Consider the following 24,804-nt stretch of genomic DNA (forward strand, 5'->3'; position numbering starts at 1 on the left):
ATTTGGTTTGCTTACCTGTATTTAGTTGCTTGCTTCTCTGCTTCTGTGTTTTTGTGTGTTGCTTTGTATTTGAGTTTGACACATTGCTGTTTGGGTGCATTTGATTGTGTGTACTGTTCCGCTCAGGGTTAAATGTGTGCGTGTGTGTATGTGTGTGTGTGTCTCTCTGCATGTGTGGAGCCTGGTGGCACATTCGGGGGGCTGCTCATCTACGCCGCGCCATGCCCCATCAGCTCCATCAGGATGTGGGAGAACAAAGCCTGTACATTTCCACAGCCACACGCCTGCAGGGAGAATACTCATCATAATTAGCCCAATGATGAGGCGCTGTGATGCACTGCACAGCAGGGCCCTGTCTCAGTTTCTCTCTTTTTCTCTCTCTCTTTCTCATTTTCTTCTTTTCACTTTTGTGGTCTCTGAGGAGAAAAAAGGAAGGAAGAGAATAAAAGAGATTATTTTAACTTGATGTTGTTTGCAAAAAAAAAAAAAAAATGCTATTTTCTTGTTGCAAAGTCTAAATGATACTTGTTATTTATATATATATATATATATATATATATATATATATATATATATATATATATATATATATATATATATATATATATATATATATATATATATATATATAACAAGAATTGTAAATTAAGTGAACTGAAATATTTAAGCATGTATATATATATATATATATATATATATATATATATATATATATATATATATATATATATATATATATATATATATATATGTGTGTATTCAATATATATTTTTCAGTTTCACTACATTTGTTGTCTTTTATAGCTTGTTTGTGCCTACAATAACATATAAGATTTAATGTTTTCATATATGTTTACTTTTATATTACTTTTACAAAAGTGATGTTTTAACTTTATTAGCAGAGTTAATAAATAATTTTTTGCTAAAATAACCCAGATTTTTTAAATACAAGAAAGCAAAACAGTTGTTGTTATGTGTCACCTTTACTCCTGCCCATAATTATTACTTTCAATGGATTTTTTCCCTTTTAAGTTTTCTGTTGGTTGATTTGGTGGTGTCAGGCTTTTAAAACTTAAGATTTCGGACTTAACAGGTCTGTGTCTGTTTCTGTAAAGTTTTTATCAATAGGCTACTACGATCGCGAAAGTGGTGTAATTCGCGGCGCATGGAAGGAGCTGGGAAGGACTGGGAAATTTTTTTTTTTTTTTTTTTTCATATGCAAAACTACCATGTTTCAAGTGACATGTTTCAAGTGTTTTGGAAATGTACAGTACACTGTAAAAAAAAAAAAAAAAAAAAAAAAAAAAGTTCACTCAACTTAAAATTTTAGACAACAGACTTCAGGACATTTTGTCACAAGTTGAGTCAACTTTTTTTTTTTTTTTTTTTTTTAAGTGTAGGATTTCGTATTATTATTGAGAAAATTCTGACCTTGGCTGTTTATTTTTGTGCATGTCTGCGCATTCATGAAACTCAACTCCGGCTCACTCAGAAAAAGCTCATGGCAGAAGCATTTTTGTAAATCACATTAATAATACCTGAAACACTAAAATCACACTAAAAAATAAGAATAATTTCTTCACGATGTTGCAGTTAAATAATGCATTTAATTTATTTTTAGTTTGTATTTAATTCAACTTTATTGTGTTCACCTTGAACACCTGAAATAGCTAGCTTACATGATATCATAAAGGGTTATTTTATGTATTTATAAATCTATCAAGAGCTTTATTTGCTAAAATAACAAAAAAAGATCAGAAATTTTCAGCATTCATTTTAACACAATACCAATGTTTTAACTTTAGAAGAGTTAATAAATCAATATTTGGTGGAATAACCATAATTTTTAATCACAACAAAGCAAAAAAACATTCATTATTCTGACAAACTGTCATATTAATTTTTTACATTTTTCTTTTCGGCTTAGTCCCTTTATTAATCAGGGGTCGCCACAGTGGAATGAACCGCCAACTTATCCAGCATATGTTTTTCTGCAGCGGCTGACCTTCCAGCTGCAACCCATCACTAGGAAACCTATCAAAACTCTAAATGACTTATTTGAAATTTGGATAAAAAATATAAACATTTTACCCAAACCCATACCCATAGATCCAGAAAAAATGAGAATATTTGAGTGGTCTCTACATTTTTTTTTCTCACATTCTTTTTTTATATTTACATGCAAAAGTATCTAAGCATAATCCCACTTGACACGTTTCAAGTGAAATGTACAGTAGTGTTTTTGTATGATTATTGAGAAAATCCTGACCTTGGCTGTTTATCTTAGTGCATGTCTGCGCATTCATGAAACTCTTCACTCAGGAAAAAGCACGCAGCAGAAGCGTTTTTATAAATTTTTATAAATTAACATTAATAAAACCTGAAACACTAAAATCTAAACACTAAAAAATACAATTACTTCACTTGGTTGCACAGAAAGTGAGAACTAAGGGTATATTCACAACAGAGAGTCACATGAATGGTTCATCACATAAATTTTATATTTCTCTTAATAGTGCACAACTTGTGTTTTTATTTTTCCCACCATGCTTATAGTCACATGAATTTATTTTTTGTTTGTTTATAGCTAAACCTTATTGTGTACACCTTGAACACCTGTAATTGCTAGCCTACATGATATCATTCTATGTATTTTAAAGTTATATTCACTGCCATAATATGGATGAACACAAGCATTTTCTACCACATTTTTTGTTACCATATACAAAGAGCATATGGAACAAAAACTTCAAACACATTCTCTGTTGTGAACATACCCTTAGTTCTCACTTTCTGTGCAACCTAGTGAAGAAGTTATTTTATAAAAAAAAAATTGCCTAATTCATGTACCATTCATGTAACTCTCTGTTGTGAATATCTAAATGTTTGTTACACGTTTTCACTTTCTTTGCAACATAGTAAGGAAATTATTATTATTATTATTATTATTATTATTATTATTATTATTATTATTTTGTATTATTTAGTGTCTAGATTTTAGTGTTTCAGGTTTTATCAATCTTGATTTATAAAAAATGCTTTTGCCATGTGCTTTTTCCTGAATGAGTCGAAGTGAAGAGTTTCATGAATGCGTAGACATGCACAAAGATAAACAGCCAAGGTCAGGATTTTCTCAATAATAATACAAAATCCTATGGTACATTTTTGGAACACTTGAAACATGTCACGTGGGATTATGCTTTGAATTTCTATTTCCTTTTATGTTAACAACTTTCGGCGAAAACGAAAGTCAAGATGATTTGTTTTGTTAAATAAGACATTTATTTATTGTTTGTTTTTATTAAACTTTATTGTGTACACTTAAAACTCCTGAAGCTAGCTAAGCCTACATAGAATCATAAAGGACCAATCTATGTATTTTAAAGCTACATTAACAGCCATAATACGGTCGAGATCGAGCATTTTCTCCCACATTTTGTTACCATGAGCGTATGGAACAAAAACTTTAATCGATCATTTTTTTAATGTGTCAAGAAAGTTTTGACCGACAGATGGCGCTGTTTAAATGAATAGGCTTTCAGTTGTATAATAGTCGTTGTTTGCTAATAGCTTGACGTCTGAAAACTGGATCAGGGTGAACGATCGCAGGACATTTAACGTCTAGTAAGCTACACGTTTTTATACAACTTTAACAAGTTAAATTTAACACTGATGTTTTATTTTGGCTCTTTTTGTCCATCCATGTGTTTTGCTTTTAGTGTTGAATTCCAGTCGAGGTAAAAATAAAAACGTGTTTGTTAGTGATTTAAAACGTTGGTTCTTAATGAGTGACGGAACTATCATTGCAAATAATTATTAATGATCATCCAGGTGTGGCTTTGAAACCTTTTGAGAAGTCAAACATACCATAATGTTTTGTTCACTTTTTTTGTCAGGCGATTTAAGATTGGATGTCAACAAATGTGGGCAAATTATTGTCACATTTTAATAAATAAATATTCATGAACAAAAATCCTACAAATACAGCATAAAGAAGCCGATGTGTGTTGCTTGCACTCCATAACCTTCATAAAAATGTTATGTAAGATTAAAGCATCATTTATGCTTATAAACATAATTAACTTAAATTTGTTGAACTGTTTGATTTTTGTTAATGGATTCTAATGTGATTTAAATATTTATTAGTGAAATATATACAGGATCATGATCATGCATAAACTTTCGTATTCCTTATTTATTTTTTATTGCCTATTGCATATTTTCTGGGGTTTCGGTTCACACAGTGCCAGTGTTTCTGTTTCAGAGATCGGCTCTGTTTATTTTTTTCCCAAATTACATCACAAAATGGCAACTCCAATTCATGTCAATTATAATATTATTCAAGGTGCAATGAGTGTGAAGTTATTCAGTTTGTACTAATGAATACAGAATTGTTTGCATTTGGCTCGTTTGCCAGAAGTAGGTCACATGTGGAAAACAAACTCATTTGAATGAGTGAAATGTATTTGGAGTCAGAAATTAGGGCGAGCTTGTTGTGGAATCACCTTCGCGATTAGCAGCCTCTCCACCTGGAGCAGTGGCACTATGCCCAAGTGCCGTTCGCCAGTATGTTTCACTAAAAAAACAACACTCCTTTCGAGCCTGAAAACAGTGCTGTTTACACTCATTAAATCTGCATTTCATTGCATATCATCGAAAGCTAATGGTTAGACAATAAAAACTACAGGCATTATTGTACTGGAAGTCACTTTAGATAAAAGCGGTTGCTAAATGACAAGTAACCAAGCCGCTGATGACAGAGATTGTCAGCAGCAGGATTCACTTCATTGAGAGAGGACAAACAAGACTTTCAGGCGAATCGAAACACAAGGCCCTTATAAAACCAGAGGCGTTCATTCAAATCTGCTAAAACGCTTCACTCTGTTTTACACGCCAGTTACATAGTTTCAGCAGTGTTTGCCTTGGAGATATAAACAATTAATTTGGTTCTGTGTAATTCATAATTTTGTCATTTCTTCAGTTTGGTGACTTTTCAGTTCACTTGGATAGTAGAAATGGAAGCTGTTATTATGGTTTCTGGTGTCTGCATGTGGTTTGTTGTAGAGTTTGATTAATGCTGTCCGAGCTGAAGGCAGTGCATATTGTATGACAGAGTTGTATAAGATGGATCTGAGAAGTGAGGATGGAGTTTGGCTGAAATGTTTTGGCCATGTGTGGTAGTGTAGAATGATTAGTGTAGTACATCATGATTGGAAGGTCAATGGATTCAGACTTGTAGACACTTACACTTATACGCTTTATACAAGTTGTACACCGTTTTTGGAAGTGTAATTGTTACCTGAGGGTTCATTTTGTGTAAATGAACATTATATAATTAAAAAACTAAAAATTATGTCGGCACCAATAGCCTAGTGGTTAGTGTGTTGACACATAGAACTAAGGTGCTCACGGCAACCTGAGTTTGATTGCTGACTTTAGGTCCGTTGTCGATTATTCCCCTCTTCTCTGTACCCCACACTTTCCTGTCTGTAAAAACCCATGAAAAATTATAGTAAACTTATTTGTTTTGTAAAATTTGTGCATACAAATGATGTCAAAATGATCCATGATTGTACATGTCAGTCAAAGTAACAGAAACACACATGCAACCTGTCATCCACCATTGTTCTTTTGGTTTGTCAAGTAAAATAAGCATATAATATGCATCCTCATGTGAAAACATCACTGTTTGCACATTATCACATGATTTTTTTTTTTTTTTTTGTAGTTTACACTGAATGTTATCTATCTAATTCAAATGTATGTTTTGATGCACATGTAAATAATAGCCAAACATGCACAAAAATATTGGTATTTGCTGATAACTGCTTATTTTCAATGTAATCATTATTGGCGTGTTAAGAAAATAACTTATCAGCCATTGGAAGTTATTCACCTTGAGAAATAGACATCAGTTGTGTCATTTTTTTTTTTAGAAAAAATATATTTTTGCAGTTTCCTGGGGGGAGGTTGTTATAAGCTCACTTAAACTTAAATAAAGATATTCATTTGTTCGCCTAAATATATATATATATTTTTTTGACTTTCAAATAATGAGTTATCATTATGGGTATCATACCATATTTTATAACAGCGTGTCACTATTGGATTCTTACATCTGTAAAAAAATACAATGTGTGCATTAGGCAAAGGCCGATATAAGATTTTGATGGTATGATAACTTTGGATAAAAATATCACGGTTTCATGGTGTTGTAATTACTGCTCAACATTATTATTTATAATATAAAATTTTGGTTTGTAGTTTTAAAACCTTGTCTTTTCCAAACCGCTGCATGCTTTGAAAACGGTTATTGTCCCATGTCTAGTGTGCATTTGTGTTGTTCACTGAGTAAAAAGAACCAACCAATTGGAGTCCTTCATTAACCCTTTTATTGGGCGAAGAACTATACATGTTAACTTCAGGTGATTGATTATCCTTTTTTTTTGTAGGTCTTGTAATAAATCCAGCCTGATCTCACAAGAAAACAACTATTTTATGTTTTGTCATTTTAGTGGCTAATTCGGTTCAGTCATTGTATGAAAATGTAATGATTTTAAAGAGGAGGCGTGGCACTTAACCCGCCCCTAAACCCAACTACCCAACTGTCATTAAGGGAAAAATAAATCCTACAAATTAGATTGTACACATTTATACGAATTAGCCACCAATCAACAAGTTACGAATTGCTGTGAGATTGTGTTTAATAATTCCCAGTAATGTTGCAAGGTTTTTCAATGTTTTTCAATAAGTAAATGGTAAATTAATCAAACTAATTTCAGAACATTTTAGCACTGCATTCCATCTAGGGCAGGGCAATATGGCAAAAATGCTATCTCGATAATTCATTTATTGACCGATAACGATATATATTTTGATTAGTTGTTAATGCTTCCAGCTTTAAAAGAGTATCAAAACAATGACCAAAGCCACAAAGATCAAGCACTGCATTAAATAATTTTTTAATTATTGTCTATTAAAAAAACAGTTTACACGTTATTCAGATTTTTTTTGGAGATTTCAATTTTCTGTAATATACTTATGATATACAGTATAAAATAGATTATTCTGAAAAAGTATATGACAGCTTATATACAGTACACAAGCAAAATTGAAAATTGTAAAAATATTAATTAAAATAAACAACAATTTAACAGCAAGTACTGCTGGCAGAAAAGTGAATTGAGCTCGCTAAACAATACTTGGTGACGTAGCATATCTCTAATATCAACACAATTACAAAAATTCTGTTTGTTGCGTATGTCTGCTGTGTGGTTAGCTCTTAGATCAATATTAAGTAAAAATGTGCTTAGCTTATCATCGCTATCGACATTAATTTTATCGCGATTGGATGTGATAACGTTTAGCGGCCCAGCCCTAAATCCATATGATAAAACACCATGATTAACCAAGCAGAGTAATGTACACTACGTAGGAAAGCAATATATTTGCATCTCTGTTTATGCTGCGCTGTGCAGATAAACAGGTGGAGCTTTCTTTTGCTGCAAGGTCAAACTTAATCAGAGCTTCAGTGTATGTCTTGAGCGCTGAGGCATGTGTTTTTAAATATTCCTGTGCTTCTGTGTGTGTGTGTGATGTGTGCACATCCGCATGGATGGACCATATGGGCCCGGGAGGAGGTTTCTGCTGGGCAGAGCTGACAGGCCACCAGTATGGCCTTGTGCTGCGGTCTGGGTCGCTCCAATGCTCATCCTTCCAGCCCCTGCATAAACACACTGACACACACACACACGGCGGGGTCCTCTCGTGGCCCAGGCAGATGGCACCCCTTGCCCACATGCCAGGAAAAAGCATGCAAATTAAAGGTTATACCCAGCAGGTTTGAAGCAGTGCCAGCACGGGGTGGCGCAGCAGCTCTAGCCCACCTGCTTCTCAGCCTGGAGACATCTGGCTCGATTTTGTGGAATGAGCACAACGCTGAGAGGAATAACTGTCATCTGTTCGGCTCGTTCTGAGGAGGCCGTGTTGAGCGTCTCCCCGCACCACGAGGAGGATGTTTTCACTGCTTTAAAAGATCTCATTAGTTTTCAACTACAGTTTTTAGTTGTGCCAATTTTGCGCACACGTGCATCAGGCAGCTCTAGTTGTTTTCACTATAAGTGGAACCAGCAACGATGACTTGTTTGTTTTGGAATTTTTCAGTCAGTTCTTAAATTATTTTGGAGAAAGTTAGATCTAGATGGTTCCTTGGATTTTCTTGAAGTTAAGATTTTAAAGGAAAACTACACTTTTTATTGGGTCATTTAGTGCTGTCGCCTCACAGCAAGAAGGTCGCTGGGTCGCTGGTTCGAACCTCGGCTCAGTTGGCATTTCTGTGTGGAGTTTGCATGTTCTCCCTGCCTTCGCGTGGGTTTCCTCCAGGTGCTACGGTTTCCCCAACAGTCCAAAGACATGCAGTACAGGTGGATTGGGTAGGCTTAATTGTCCGTAGTGAATGAGTGTGTGTGTGAATGTGTGTGTGGATGTTTTCCAGAGATGGGTTGTGGCTGGAAGGGCATCCAACTTGCTGGATAAGTTGGCGGTTCATTCCGTTGTGGCCACCCCGGATTAATAAAGGGACTAAGTCGACAAGAAAATGTATGAATGAATACCTTTTTATATATATTCAGCCAATCTCTGGGTTTCGTTGAAGCACTTTTAGCTTAGCTTAGCATAAATCACTGAATCAAATTAGACCATTAGCATCTTGCTAAAAAGATTTAAAAAAGGGTTATGGCTTACCATGGCTGCAGCACGTGCAATGATATTATGCAGCAACTGAAATTAGTCCGGCTCATACCTGTCAACATTGGGATGTGAAAATAAGGGATATCATCGTAGCGTAGCGTAGCATCATAGCGTATTCATATCGCTTCACATGTCCACATTTGTTTATGTTACAGTCTTGTTCCAAAATGGATTCAGTTCATTTATTTCTTCAAAATTCTAAACACAATACCACATAATGACAATGACAAACAGATTTTTTTTTACTGTTGCAAATTTATTACAAATAAAAAAACTTGTAAAATTACATGTACATTAGTATTCGCAGCCTTTGCTGTGAAGCTCTAAATTGAGCTCAGGTACATTCTGTTTCCACTGATCATTCTTGAGATGTTTCAGCAGCTTAATTGGAGTTCACCTGTGGTAAATTCAGTTGATTGGACATGATTTAAAGGCATACACCTGTCTAAATAAGGTCCCAGGGTTGACATTGCATGTCAAAGCACAAACCAAGCATGAAGACAAGAAATTGTCTGTAGACCTCCGAGACAGGATCTTCTTGAGGCACAAGGCTAGGGAAGGTTACAGAAAAATATCTGCTGCTCTGAAAGTTCCAATGAGCACAGTGGTCTCCATCATCTGTAAATGGAAGAGGTTTGGAACTACCAGGACTCTTTCTAGAGCTGGCCGGCCATCTAAGCGGAGTAATCAGGGTAGATGGGCCTTAGTCAGGAAGGTGATTAATAACCCAATGGTCACTCTGTCTGAGCTCCAGCGTTCTTCTGTGGAGCGAGGAGAACCTTACAGAAGGACAACCATCAGTGCAGCAATCCACCAATCAGGCCTGTATTATAGAGTGGCCAATCGGAAGCCACTCTCCATCTGGAATTTGCCAAAAAGCATCCGAAGGACTCTCAGACCATAAGAAACTAAATTCTCTGGTCTGATGCACTGTATAAGAGATTAAAAAGCAACAAATTAATCTCTCTTTTACATTTTTCGTTTGATTTCTTTAGGTGTCACTTTAAAAATGCACAGATCTAAGTTTTTATGCTTAAAGACAAAATTTGTTGTGTTTAAAGGAAAACCCACCAAGATCAACATTTTTAGATATTATTATTATTATTATTATTATTATTATTATTAGTTTGTGTATATGTTTGTTCAAACATCCACCTAAAACCCAGAGTGTCTACTTTTGCTCTGCTTCAAATGGTGTGTACAAAATCGGTTTGGGAAACAGCATCTATTTATCAATATAAAGCGCATCTGACAGTCATGCACTGCTACATAAACTGACTGTTTTGGATTGTATAGGAAGGGCGACGGAACCTGTAATGGAAAAGAAGGGAGTCCTGCCATTTTTATATTTATTTCAAAGTGTTTTCGTGAGAGGTATAGTTCTTAGTCATACTGACCTCCTAGAAAATAGCAACTTTTCATTTTCTTTCAGTTGTAGTACACAATTTAAATATAGAAGAGTCAAGCTTTAAATAGGTAAGACTCTTTTTTTTTTTTTTTTTGTATAAGATCCTAATGGTCTAATCTGACTCTAAAAGCTAAAAAGTGCTCTAGACCAGAAATCTGGTGAATGGATTTTTTAAAAATGGTAAAACTCAACTGTTTAACCATAGTGATTTGTAAAAAATAACCTTTTTTTTTTTTTTTTTTTTTAAATCGAGTTCTTCTAAAGTAAACCTCGTTTTTAATAATCGTTCAAAAGTCATATCAGTTTTTATTTTATTTTTTAGCTTCCAAATGTGTAAAAACAACAACAACATTTTTTTTGTGCATATTTTTAAGATTCAAATTCAAAATATTAGTTTGTTCCAATTTGATTAATTGGAAATTAAACCATATTTTTCTTGTGCTGTGAAGAATCAAATCAAAAAGAATCAAAAAAAGAATCAACCAATTGGAATCATTCATCACAGTATCAGAATCAAACTCTTCAGAGACTTTTTTTTTTTTTCAGTGACTTCTTGTTTAGGGTGTTTAATCGCAGTGTGTAAATGATTTTGAAAAAATTTAATCTAGATCAGGGGTGTCTAAACTCGGTCCTGAAGGGCCTGTGTCCTGCATAGTTTAGCTCCAACTTCCTTTTACACACCTCTCAGGAAGTTTCTAGTATAGCCAGAAGCTTGATTTGCTGGTTCAGGTGTGTTTAATTCAGGTTGGAACTAAAATATGCAGGACGCCGGGCCTCCAGGACCGAGTTTGGACACCCCTAATCTAGATGCTTCCTCGAGGTTGACACGATGGCTCAGTGGTTAGCACTGTTGCCTCACAACAAGAAGGTTCGCTGGTTCCAGTCCCAGCTGGGTCCAGTTGGCATTTCTGTGTGGAATTTGCATGTTCTCCCGGTGTTGGCGTGGGTTTCCTCTGGGTGCTCCGGTTTCCCCCACAGTCCAAAAACATGCAGTATAGGTGAATTGAATAAACTAAATTGGCTGTAGTGTATGAGTGTGTGTATATGAGTCAGGTGTTACCCAATACTGGGTTGCGGCTGGAAGGGCATCCGCTGCATTAAACATATGCTGGATAAGTTGGTGGTTCATTCCACTGTGGTGAACCCTGAAAAATAAAGGGACTAAGCCAAAGGAAATGAGTTAATGTTTCTTTGGGGTTTTATGCATCACTATTATTTAAACCATTATTTAAAACAAATCTTTGCATTTTGTTTTTAAATTCATTCTCTGGAAAAATCATATCAATATAATAAATCTATATAATATAGGCTTCCAAATATAGAGTTATCGGTATCGGCCCAATTTTTTATATCAATGCACCCTTTAAATTGTTGTGCACTGTTGTTGATTCAGTACAAATAACTGACCAATTGGAGTCATTCATTACTTGAGACAACTTTTTTTTTTTTTCACAACAGAGATCCTTCATCCGGGAGTCAGACTTTCATTTCACACACATCAGGGAGCTCTAGTTGTTTTTCTCTGTAAGTAGAACAAGTTTTTTTTCTTCTCCAGGCTAGCAGTTCATGCTTTGAAAACATGGGTCCGCTGCCAGGTTGCCTTGTCTGCAAACACTGGCTGGAACAAAGCATTTGTGTTGTAGGCTTATGCATATAGTTGTGAGATCTGTCCTTAATTCTTTCTCAATATGCTCCTGGTGTTTATTTTAGCCTCTGAGGATTGAAATATCATGACTGAAAGCGAGTTCACACATGTTCTGATGTATTTTAGACTTTGCTGGATTTAATTCCGCTTTCCCCATGTACAGTGTCTAAAGGATTTAACAGGTTCAGGGAACTGATGACAAATTGAAATAAGAGTGATGTTTTGCTAACTGACGTGGCGTATATATTTTTATTGGCTCTTTTTTGCACTTTAATCTTTCAATTCTTTGCACAAAAAAAAAAAAAAATTAATTGGATTTACTAATTTTAAGTTTTTGCAAGCAATCTATATAAGATGAATTTAAACAAACAAATTAGGTTGAATATTACTTAATATTCATTTATTTATTAAAATTCAGCCTATATAAATAGTCTCCAACCACTTACCGTGAAAAAAGTTTGTAAATTTCATAATTTTTTTTTTCAGTGTGGTTCGTCATCAAATAAATCCGGCTTCACATGTCTATATAAAATTATACATTTAAATTTTGTTTGTCCGGCTATTTAAAAACATATGAACGATGTATACAGAAATTCAAATTTAAATATTTTCAAAAAACAAAACAGCAAAAAAAGAAATAAAAAATCTCAGTAATTGGGGATGTACCGATTCACCTGATTCACGATTTGATACGATTCACAGTACTAATCTCACAAATCGATTTACGATTTAGTGTTGATTTTAAAACAAAATTATTTTAAAAAATGTATTTTTTTTTGCCCTAACTAAATTGCTATTTTAAAAACAAACAAATAAAAAAAGAACTATACAAGCTACTAAAAAAACACCCAGTCCGCGTTGTTTGGCTTTTAAATAGATTTTTGCATACAGACGTCTGTGACTGTAGGTTTTCACTGTATTGACGGTTTATGTGCATCATATTGACATATTAGTTCTTCTGTGAGTGTATATAAACAATCTTTTTATAGTATTTGCACACAGTTTGCGCCCCTTCTGTTTAAAACATATATCCCGATTCATTTAACATTTTAACCGGTTTGAATCGCCACATATTTTAATCAATTACCAACCGACTCGTGGTAAATCATTACATACCTCTCAGTAACATATTTGTATTTAAAACTGCAATTTGGAGCCAGGTTTAAAAAAATATATACAAATAAATGAATACAATATTTATTTAAAATACAGTTGCAATGTTTTGAGACTTTTTGGTAGATTGAAAAAAAGCAATTTTTTTATTCTGTAATATAATTGTACATTTAATGTCCATTATGTCAAACTAGTTAAGATATTTTGTATAACTTGCAAATACTAGAAAATTTCTCAAGTAGTTTGAAATTTTGAAAATCAATAATTTGATGTTTAAAAAAACTTTAAATGATGACCAGCTAAAGCATCTAAAGATCTTTGTGCTTATTCAGATTTTAAGTTTTAACCTGAAAATTTGATATTTGAAAATAAAGGTTAATATTTTCATTTATCAGCTTCCCTTTATCGTAGAACGTCAAGCAAACCTATGAAGGTTTCCAGCAGGCCCGCTTCTCCTGCTAGGGTTGTTACGGGACTATTTGACCCCTGCAGCAACCCCAATCTTACAGGGTTAAAGCCAGATGTGTTCCTTGAAAAACAGGCTTTTCACTGAAGTATTGTGTTTATATGTTTGTGTGGGCAATTACCTGTTCAAGTCATGACTGGGGCAGAAGGCCAGCAAGCGCAAGTGTTTTCTCTGTAAATCCTTTTCTTTGCAAAAGTTCTTTTTGTACCCTTTCAAGAACACATTTTCCAATTACAGTTTAATCTACATTGATGTATGTGGAGAATATTTTTAACCTTCATCTATTCAACCATTTGGCTGTGTTATTGGCCTGTATTTTTCTATACATTGTCATGTATATTGCTATTGACATATATAAGGTTTTTTTTATTGAAATTGTAATAGTTAACTCTTATTTTCTTTCACAAATCTATTTCTTACTTGTTTTTTTATATTTACACTAAGGATCTTCAGGGAAAAAATCTATACCCATTAAAAAAGTGTTTAAACTGCTGTTTTTCATCCCAGTGTCATTTACATGCTTTGTTTAAAGACGTCCATTTTGTTTGGAGGCTTTAAAATTGTTATTGTTTGTTTGGTCTGAGTAAATAATCATTGTCATAAAATAAAAACAATAAAAATTGGTTTTTGTCTGTTAAATTTCCTTGTAGCCCAGTAAATTAAAATAATGCAGTAATATGGATTAATAATAATAATAATAATAATAATAATAATAATAATAATAATAATAATAATAATAATAATAATCTGATCCTTGACTTTTCAAGGATTTTAGTGATCTAGATTTGTAATGTAATCAAAATTTTCCTTTAGCTTTTTTGGTATTTGCAACTTTGTTTAATAGCGTTACGCAAGCAAACTGTAATTTAAAGGGTTAAAATCCTAAAAGTCAGAAAACATTTGTTTTAATAGTAATCGTCAGAACTAATCATAATAAGTATATGTCACTGAACAGAAATAAGTATAAAAATATAATATGACACTTGCGCGTGGCTCCCAATATGCGAGCACAAGCCGCACGCCTCCTTTGGAAATGACGAAATTGAATATACTGGCAGTAGCAGGTCTCAATACTTGCTCTGCCATAATAATCAAAGCAGCAGCAACGGCGTAGCAGATCTATGCAATCAACATTGCCAAATACATATTCATTACCATATGTAATTCCAAGTGTTGCCATGCCAGAAATAAATAGTATGTGTATAAAAACACAATTAAAAATTCTTTAAGGTGACGCAGTGGCACAGTAGGTAGTGCTGTCGTCTCACAGCTAGTAGGTCACTGGTTTGAGCTTCGGCTGGGTCAGTTGGCGTATCCGTGTGGAGTCTGCATGTTCTCCCCGCGTTCGCGTGGGTTTCCTCCAGGTGCTCTGGTTTCCCCCACAGTCCAAAGACATGCTGTACAGGTGAACTGGTAGGTTAAATTTTCCATAGTGTATGAGTGTGTATGGATGTTTCCTAGAGATGGGTTGCATCTGCTGCGTAAAACATGTGCTGGATAAGTTGGCGGTTCATTCCGCTGTGGCAACCCTGGATTAATAAAGGAACTAATACGAAAAGAAAATAAATGAATGAAATTCTTTAAAATACATACAAATTTAGAAAAAGACTACTATGCTTACTAAAAAGTATCCACTGGCTGGCTCTGTCGGTCTATAGCCCCTTTCACGCATACAGACCTTTCCGGAAAATCACCGGCAATTTTCCGGAAAGGTTGCATGTGTGAACAGGCCCTTTTTGAAAATACCGATAAATTCGTTCTGGCTATTTTCCGGAAAGAGAAGTTGTAAGATTACTGGTAATTTGCCGGAATGCTGTGCTGTATGAATGCAGAAGGAAGATTGCCGGAAAGAGCGCGTGCACGTCTAGAACGCGTTGACGTGAAATGCCTGCTTTAGCCAATCACAACAGTCAGAAGCATTCACGTCTGCGCAGTTTATGAGAATAAAAGCCTTTGAATATTTTACCAGACTTATTTAGCTGCTAGATGTTAGTCAGACAATGTTTATATGTTCGTCTTAATGCCAACTGTGTAAATAATTATCGATAAGATGCTTATGATAAGCCATTGTTTGTTTACCTTTAAGCTTTGCGTGTACCCGTGAAAGCACACACACATTTTATGTACATCTCGACATGTGAAAGTGTTTCTCTATATGTTTTCATCGGAGTTGTTCACAATACTGATCCGTCCACAGAGTTTGTAATGTAGTCAAATGTGTACAAATACAAGCCCAGCCGTTTAGAGGTCATTTCTGGTTGATGATGTCAGAATTTACTGGTATTTTGGAATGGATGTGTGAATGCTCTTTTCCTTAAAAATTCCGTAACGTCCTCGCCTGTGTGAACAGTGCTTTTTTGAATTTACCAGGAAAATTGTTCCGGAAATGTTCCATATATTTACCTTATTACTGTATGAAAGGGGCTTATGACAAGCTAAAAAATATTTTTTGTTGATATTTGATATTAGATTTCTCTCCCATGATATGCCTTATTTTTCTGTATTTGTTTTTGAAGTCTCTCTCTCTCTCCCCGCCATTAATTTCTTGAACCTCTTGTCTCCTTTGGTCTCATCTTGTTCGTGATCAGTATTTGAGGTCATGTTCAATATCGCTTGACTCAAATCCTTAGTTTTAGTTTTAGCCAGTATGGAATGTCTCAAAATAGGGCAAAATCAAATGTTTATTTCATATTTCTCCCCTTTATTTTTTTCTTCGATATATATTTTGAAAAGGCGGTAATGGCCAAACTACTCAATAAGTGTCTGACTCAACCTGCAGTTATGGGTATGAGAGCACTTGTTTGAGATTGAAAAGTAAAAGCAAAATATTTTCATAATGATACAATTACACCAGTTTAGCCCCACATTTCTTTGAAACCTTTTATCATAAATCATTTTCCATGTTTAGATTGCTAACTAGAGCAATCCATCTATTTCATCTCTCGTTGCGGCTGCTGCTGTTTGCTTACCATGTGCTGGCCTGTTTCTCCTCAGTCGCACCCTCTGCACTGCGTATCTTCAGACCACTCTGCTCTATCTGACTGCCTGTGTGTGAGTGCGTGCGTGCGTGTGTGTGTGTGTGTGTGTGTGTGACATCAGGACACAAATTTGTGTAATGGCCTAGGTATGACACGGGTATTACAAAAAGAAGGTGAAAAACTAGAAAACTGCTGATGCTTATTGCTTATAAATCACATTGATTTATTATTATTTTTTTTTTTTTTCCAGAAAGTAATAGTTTTCTGAAACGGTTGAGTTTAGGGGCAGGGTGGGTGTAGGGGAATAGAAAATACAGTTTGTACAGTATAAATATAATGGAAACCTAAGGGGTGAGGCCATATAATAAGCTTTTTTACTGTATAAAATACATTACGCCTATGGAAAGTCCTCATAAACCACCAATACCAGCATGTGTGTGTGTGTGTGTGGGCTGCCACATAGAGTGCATGACTGTTGAAAAAAATTGTTTCATGCAGAACTGTTGCAAACAATTTATTTGTGTTGAATTTAAACAAACACATTAAATTTAATAATTTTCATCTTAATTTGTTTGTTTAAAATCAGCCCAAATAAATAGTTTACAACCACCTAATGGAAAAAATTGAGTAAATCCAAGGAATCATCTTTGAAAAAATTTTTCAGTGTTTGTCTGTGTGTTGGTTTTGATGGTAGTTGGGTAACTATTTTTCATGTCTTAAGTGGTGAGGGTGTGTTTTGACAGTGGTTAGAAAGTGTTTAATGTCAGGATGAAAGGAAAGTAGCAGCATTTCTCAAATAGACTAAATATTTGGCATTTTATAATTGATAAATGTAATAAGTAACTAATATAAAAAATTGCATTATAGTATATTATATAGGATATTATAATATGATGCTTAAACTTAAATGTAGCATTTAAAAGTATTATACAATTACCCTGTTTTTCAAAAATGTTCAAATAAAAAGTTTACTATGGGCTATTTTTACTAAGCCTGATGATATGATATGCCTTCCTATGATTATGGACACTCTTTAAGTGCAGGTCTTGCTAACCATTTCCAATTTGTAATTCTTTTTCTTTTTTAAAGTGACCCAGGTTAGATATGTGCGTTTAAACTTAAAAAAAATAAATAAATAAAATAATATATATATATATATATATATATATATATATATATATATATATATATATATATATATATATATATATATATATTAGGGATGTAACGGTATTGTAAATACCGTCATACCGCAATATTAATTTTTTCGATATTACCGAAGTCGCATGACTCGGTAAAACTATAGGTCTTCTGAGAAATTTTGCTTAGGCGAATAAAGCGAACGGAAGGTAACGAAAACTACAATTGCCATCAGCCCATGCTTGACCATCATCCCTTGCGGTCTGTTGTTGCTACAGATCCAGTAATGCGGAAATGGAGTGTGCTGCTAGAAGCGGGGATGAAAAGAGCTGGAAAACTCTAAAGCAGGTCGCACACCAGAAGCGCCGCTCGGCGCCGCGACACGGCGCGTACATGACAGATTAAAGTATCGCACACCAGACGCGCACATTCGAATGATATTTAACATGAAACTAATCAGATGGCGCTCTGTGGCGCGGCTGAAAAATGAACTGCGTCCTGAGCCGTCGCCGGGTGCCGCCGACTTGCGGCGCCGGTGTGTGTATCCTGATAGAAACCTATGATTAGAATTCTAAAATACATGGCGCTGCGTGGCGCTGCGCGGCGCGCCGCCGAGCATCGCTTCTGGTGTGCGACCTGCTTTACACGCACAGTTCAGTCCCGCATCTTCTCCGTGTAAGTTCAGACTTCGCAAGTTTGATCAAGGCTGCAGTCTCTTCTTCTCAGTTTGATATGGAAAAGCAGACTATACCGAGGACACGGGTAAATCTTCAAAGGGAACAGTGTACTTTATAACTTCATTCACATCACCCTGGCTTCGTTGTTTCACTTTCTCAACAATAAAATGTAAACATGATTTAAGGAACTGCCTATTTTCATTTTAATATTAGCAACTTAGACAGCAGAAATGTTGAGGCGTCGTGCTGCATAAGATGAGCGTCATTTTCACTGTGTGAATATTTATAACAAAACGGAGCCGATAACAACTGCCTCCTTTCAATTTCAGTGAAGATACGAAGTTTTAAGAATCGATAATGGCCATTTTAAAAGTATAACATACAATAAGTTTATACATTATAGGAAATAAAGGCAAGCGATCAGTCAATATACAGAATGTACGTGGTTACATTAATCATTAACTTATCTTTGCGCTCAGCCAAAACACGTTACCTGAGAACAAGTAATAGATTCCAATGCCCAAAGTCAGGGAATATGTCGTTAGATAAAGACAACAAGATAAATGAAATATCCCGTTTAATAAATATAGTGAGATTAGATCCAGCGGGAGATGCTTGATGAGAAGTCCGACTAGCAGAGCTCTCATCTGGGTAGATGGGCTGAGTGTGATTAAATGTTGAATGTGATGAGTTTTCAACAATACTAAATTGAAACTTTATTTTTTTACATGGTTTAATAGTTTTTTGTTATTAAAATTGAAGTTCCTGTTTCAAAGCTTACAGATAGATGGCTAATTTGTATGTCATTGACACTTTTGGCACTTTTTTGGAGTATTTTCATAAGTTTTGTTTTTTCCTGTAAATGATTCAATAAATACCGTACCGTGACATTCATACCAAGGTATTACCGTACCGTGAATTTCTGATACCGTTACATCCCTAATATATATATATATATATATATATATATATATATATATATATATATATATATATATATAAACATCTGATTTCTGCATTGTCCTTAAAGATCAACACAACACTGCTACATTAACACTTTGTTTTCCATCACACCACTGAAAATAGTCATGTGATTTTGGTTGGTGTCCACCCAAGGTGACATCATTTGACTTTTCAGATGACGTTTCAATTAACATTGACTGGGGAATATCCAGTTTGTCTTTTTTACAGATGCATGTATCTGATTATTTGCTGCAACACTGCAATGTTCAAATCTACAATAGACACATTACAGAATGAGCAATTTCAAGTTTACATCACTGTTGATCAGGCACAACAGTTTAAAATGTACGTGATTTGTGGATTAACTAAAGTTTAACAACTGGTTTTGAGGCCTGCTTCTGTGTAAACATTTGAAGCGGGTCTAAATGCATTCAGGATCAAATAATTGTTTGATTGTAGCGTTAACAAAGATAAATTGTACTTAATTATAAAACGAATACAACCCAGTGGAATGCTTACATTAGATTTTTCAGTTTCTGTAACTGAATCTCTTTCTTTTTCTTTTATTTTTATATGCACAAGAATATAAATTATTGGAACAAAACAGAAAAATAACCCATAAGCCCTTTTCAAGCATACAGACTTTTCTTTTATCCACAATTTTCCAGAAAGGGCTAATGTGTGAACAGGCCCTTTTGAAAATACCGGTAAATTTGTGTCTGCAATTTTCCATAAAGAGAAAAACAAAATATCACTGTGAAAAAAAAAAAATTCTCCATTTGTAGCCTGAAACTTAATTGAGAAAATTAGAATCTGAGAAAATTGAGTATTTGTGTTGTTGTTTTTTACCAGATAACAACTTTGTATGTATATATCCAATATCTGCCACATAGTAGGATAAAAAAAATATAGGATTTGTGTCACCCAAACCATTTAAATGTAAAATGCATGTAAAAGCAGCTCAAGTTCTTTGTGTACTTGTAGAACTCATTTCCTCAGCACTGTAACAGTAACACATTGTCTCTATAAAGAGGGAGAAGATGTCTGTCATTTTGGAGTGTGAATGTGTGTGTTTGTGCTCACAGTCAGGGTGTTATCCAATGCCGTTGTCTCTGCGCTCCCAGCTGTGATTGAGGGTGATTGAGCGTAGCTTTGATTGAAAGTGAAGTGAGCACTGTGTGATGTCCCATCTCTCGACCTCAAGCTCCCCCTAGTTTGAGTGGGAGATGGAGGGGCTTAACCTCCCGCCCGGACCCTTAGCCTCTCAAAAGCTCACTATCATATCAACACTCCTGCTATGCGCACCCTGGGCCACCACGGACAATCGGGTATGTGTCCGCAACCAGTGTGAAAGGCCATCCTGGTTCTTCTCATCTGGAGATGCAAGCACCCGAACCCTTATTTTTCACACAGGCCATTGTAAACAGATCGTGTACTGAGAGAATGAGGCTTCTTCTAATAGAGCTACATGATTATTCCTTGATAATTAGTGAACTTGAATTTCGATTTGAATTTTAGCATTATGGATGTGACATTTGTAGTAAATTTATGGAGAATGTACACTGTAAAAGATCTGTAAATTGACCATTTTTCTGTATTTTTTGATTCATGTTTTTTAATTAATATTTATTTATGCTTTTTAGTTGCATTGTGGGACCTTGATCTTTCCTCCAACAACTTTTGCTGTTGAAAAGTTTGAAAAGGTTACATTTATTGACATTTTTAATAGTTTGATATAACATATTGTCTGTATTGTTTATACAAATTACAATACAAATACTTGCCAATACACTGCCAGTACATTTTCTGTTATTTTACAGATTAAATTCCCTATATATTATTTATTATACAACATATTGTTTTAAACTACTGTAATTTTAGTAACAGTTGCTTTATTAAACTGCACAGTTGAATTTTCATCATCCAAATTTGACAGCGCAGAGATCAACATCTCATAATACAGTTTCTCAACCACGTTCCTGAAGGACCACCAGCTCTGCACATTTTCCATAGCTGCGTCTGAAATACCTACTACTCAGTAGGTACTGCAATTAAACTTGAGTTTACTACTCGACAGTTACAGTAGAAAAGTGCGTTATATACAGTATGAATGTGAGTAGTATGAATGGAACTTGGACAAACTACATCGACCATTTTGTCATGATCACGTGTCCTATCCGCATCAGTTGCATTGATAACTTCCATTCATGAATTCTCTTATGGTGAATTAGGGGATAGCGTAGCATGCGTCTGATGTGCACTTCAGAATCTTTCCAGATATACGGACATACTACTGGGATCACATACTGTTTTTAGTGTATATGGAGGTATGCGATTTCAGATGCAGCCCTTAGCTCCTTTAACAAACACACCTGATTTAGATCATCAGCTCATTAGCAAAGACTGAAAGACTTGTAATGGGTGTGACAGACAAATTAGACATCTAAAACATGCAGTGTTGGTGGTCCTCCTGGAACGTGGTTGAGAAACACTGCCATAATGCAATTCATAACTGTATATAAATAGAATACGCCTGTAAATCACGAACCTGTTAATCAACAGATTTTTTTATGTTTAAATGATATTTAAACATCTGTTTATATTTTTCAAAACAACTAACCACAGAGTAAGAGATCAGAAAAATGTCCATCTGTAAATTTGTTTTATATATTGGAAGAGGGAAATAAACATGCGTTATGAATGTGACAAAGTATGCAAGTTTATGTACCAAACAAAATAACACTAATCAAAGGATAAGAGTATATTATTTAAAATGAAACTATTTTATTTATTTATTGCATTTATGAGAAAAAAAATCTCTCCATTACGAATGTGACAGATGGGAAATTAGTGCTTTGGTAAATCAAATAAAATTGTTTAAAAATGTTGACAGAGTATTTTTTCAGTCCTATAAAACACAAGCCTATCTTCAAGAAACGACTAAAAACTGAACTATTTAGTCTTCACTTTCCTTCCTAATTTGCAATTGCCTCTCTGGCTCCACTGCTAACTGTATTAGAAGAAAAAAAATGTACTAATGTTTTACTTCTTACACTTTACATACCTGAAACTTGCCTACAGCACTTATTCACTGTTGCTCTTCTAGTAGTGTAAATTGCTTCCTTGTCCTCATTTGTAAGTCGCTTTGGATAAAAGCGTCTGCTAAATGACTAAATGTAAATGTACAAACAACTTAGAAATGGTTTTACTATTTTTGTGAAAACATTTTATTTTCATTGCAAGGTTGGCATTTGCTGGATTTGTTCTTATCTTTTAATGTCCTTTTAAATGTTTCTTTTAAGCCTTTGATGAGTAGCATTATTTTGGACATTCAGATATCTTTTTGTGCAGCCGTGATGTTCAGTTAGGAAACAGCTTTTCAATCACACACAAATCGTTATTTTGGTGTAAAAACATTCATATTATCACAGTGAATGCTGATTTAGTTTGGGTTTCTTCAAGAGCTGCACGAAATTGGAAAAAGCTGACATTGCAATATTCTGTTTACAAAACAAAATAACAAAAACAAACCTTGCATACAGTTAAAGTCAGAATTATTAGCCCTCTTTGATTTTATATATGTTTTTATTTAAATATTTTCAGAATGATGTTTAACAGAGCAAGGAAATTTTCCCAGTATGTTTGATTATATTTTTTCTTCTGGAGAAAGTCTTATTTGTTTTATTTCAGCTAGAATAAAAGCAATTTTTATTATTTTTAAAAACCATTTTAAGGTCAAAATTATTAGGCCTTTTAAGCTATATATTTTTTTCAATAGTCTACAGAACTAACCATCATTATACAAAGAATTTCCTAATTACCCTAACCTGCAAAGTTTACTTAATTAACCTATTTAAGCCTTAAAATGTCACTTAAAGCTGGATAGAAGTGTTTCGAAAAATATCTAGTCAAATATTATTTACTGTCATCATGGCAAAGATATAATAAATCAGTTATTAGAGATGTTTCTTGTAGGACAGCATAAAAGTTGGAAAAATTTGACATTGCGATATTTGTTTTCCTGCAACATATACTGTAATGTGATATAAACACAATTTTAGCAGATTGCTTTATTTGGAAATAATTCTTTAATTTGGGTTGATTGGGATGATTCTGGATGGATTTGCATTTTAAAAAAAAATCATTGATAATTATTGATAAATACATCAAAGCAAAGGTAAAACAAATGAAATAAAGTGTTTTACAGTCCTATTAGTATTCAGGTACAGAAATGTATTAAGCAAATGTACAAATAACACTATAGTCTTCGTCATTTTAATAATTCTATCAAATTAACTTTTATTAAAGTTATACAGTTTCTTTTGTCTTAATGCTTCAAGCTCTTCTGAAATTCTCACACAGTCTTAAAACACATTTTTTGCTGTACAATAAATCAAATATTTAATTTTATTTATTTAGTTTATTTTATAATATGTGGTTACAACTCCGGCTCAATAATAATCCCAAATCAGCATTGCAGATCCTGTGATGTGACTATTGCGAATGCACACATTGCAATATCGATGCTAAAATGATATATTGTGCAGCCTCAGTTTCTTGACAGTCTTACTCTTAAAAAACAATTATTATTATTATTATTATTATAAAGATTCAGTGACATTGAACTTGTTAAAGTTTTATAATTAATGTTTTATAATTAATAAAAATCATCATGACACACACAAGAGGCCACTTTTAAATGTATCGACTCGTGAGAACATATTTAAAACCTTAGTTTTTCACAGAATACAAATGTGTGTCAAAACGCTGATAAAAAGCCTCTGTGAGAATACAATCATGGAAGAATAGCAGTCTTGGGGGTGTTTGTGTCTGATCATTCTGCATCAGCGTGCTAGAGAGTAGGCCAAACGCCCACTGGCTATTTAATTTGCTTTAATTGCCGAAAAAAATAATAATTTGGATTCGCCCCTGCCCGTTATTGTGGAGATTCATCAGGCCTGTCAGACCACCATCCATCCAGATCTAGTCTTTTTGATGATGGCATGCGCAGACTGTAAATAGCCTGTGGCGTTTAGGTGATGACATGCTGGAGTCTAGCTGTGCCAGTGCCTTAATTAGTAATGCCACACGGGCGTCAGTGCCACTGGGCAGAGCCGAGCCCTGCAGGCCGCGAGGAGACGAGCGATGGTGCCTTAGCGGAGGGAGGAGAACAACATGTCAGACTGCTCGAGGGCGCCAGCGTTGTCTAATGTGTGACTGACAGATACCAGACAAGATGACAGAGGTAGTTTGTGGATGTGTGTTTGTGTATCTGAAAGTAAATGAAGTGGAAGTGATGATAGATGGGCATGTAGCATGTGTCTATTTTCATATGAGAATATACTTCAGATATGACCTGATATAATATAATATAATATAATATAATATAATATAATATAATATAATATAATATAATATAATAAAATATAATATAATATAATATGATATGATATGATATGATATAATATAATATAATATAATATAATATAATATAATATAATATAATATAATATAATATAATATGGTATAATGGATACTTAAAGTATTTAAAAGTATCAACCAGATTTGAAATTTACTTATTTGACTGAAATCAATCCTTTAAATTTGCATAAATGTACCTAATGTATTTTTACCTGGCAGATTTAGATGTTGTACTTTTTTATTTG

The 24,804-nt window shown here is 34.2% G+C and overlaps 1 protein-coding gene across 40 annotated transcripts in view; it reads left to right on the forward strand.

Annotated features, from left to right (window-relative positions):
- Window positions 1–3,576: 3,576 nt before the first annotated feature.
- runx1t1 (RUNX1 partner transcriptional co-repressor 1) overlaps window positions 3,577–24,804 on the forward strand; it is a 233,037-nt gene continuing 211,809 nt past the window's right edge. For 19 of the 40 annotated variants that reach the window (XR_015516201.2, XR_015516204.2, XR_015516199.2 and 16 more), the window contains exon 1: window positions 3,577–3,624. The gene's annotated coding sequence lies outside the window, so the exon portion shown is untranslated. Of the gene's footprint in view, window positions 3,625–11,614; window positions 11,681–24,235; window positions 24,384–24,804 lie in introns of those variants that run through there. The other 21 variants (XR_015516202.2, XR_015516200.2, XM_087295005.2 and 18 more) reach the window with 2 other exon arrangements.

Source organism: Danio rerio, chromosome 19 (genome assembly GCF_052040795.2).
Source record: "Danio rerio strain M-AB ecotype USA chromosome 19, GRCz13ab, whole genome shotgun sequence".
NCBI classification, from domain to species: Eukaryota; Metazoa; Chordata; class Actinopteri; order Cypriniformes; family Danionidae; genus Danio; species Danio rerio.